The sequence below is a fragment of the Sceloporus undulatus genome, chromosome 6 (genome assembly GCF_019175285.1).
Source record: "Sceloporus undulatus isolate JIND9_A2432 ecotype Alabama chromosome 6, SceUnd_v1.1, whole genome shotgun sequence".
NCBI lineage: Eukaryota > Metazoa > Chordata > Lepidosauria > Squamata > Phrynosomatidae > Sceloporus > Sceloporus undulatus.
Window position 1 is genome coordinate 91,415,523 of NC_056527.1, and position 496 is coordinate 91,416,018.

Sequence of the window (496 nt, forward strand, 5' to 3'; positions counted from 1 at the left end):
AATAGATTAATTTCAGGCAAGATGGGTGTCTGAAGCTGGAGACGAAGGCGTGAAAAGTAGAGAGAGCTCTTGTACCTTTAATGTTTGTGCAGGAGAGTGAACTTCAGCACTTATTGCTTGTCACCCAACCAGGTAACAAGCAACATCTGCTGCAATTCCCTCTACTACACATCAATTCCAGGTATAGGAGCTGTCTTAAACTTTCACTCTGGCTGCTGACACATTGCAGAGTTAATGCAGTTTGACACTGCTTTAAATGTCATGGCTCCATCTTATGGAATCCTGGAATTCATAGTTTATTGTGGCACCAGAGCTCTCTGATGGAGAAGTCTAAATATCTCACACATCTCACACAACTACAAAACTCAGAATTCCATAGCATTGAGCCATAGCAATGAAAACATTGTCAAACTGCATTAATTCTGCAGTGCAGATGCAACCTGAAGCAATGGTACTACCATCTGTACCACCTTCTCTCATCATATGTCAGTGTGAT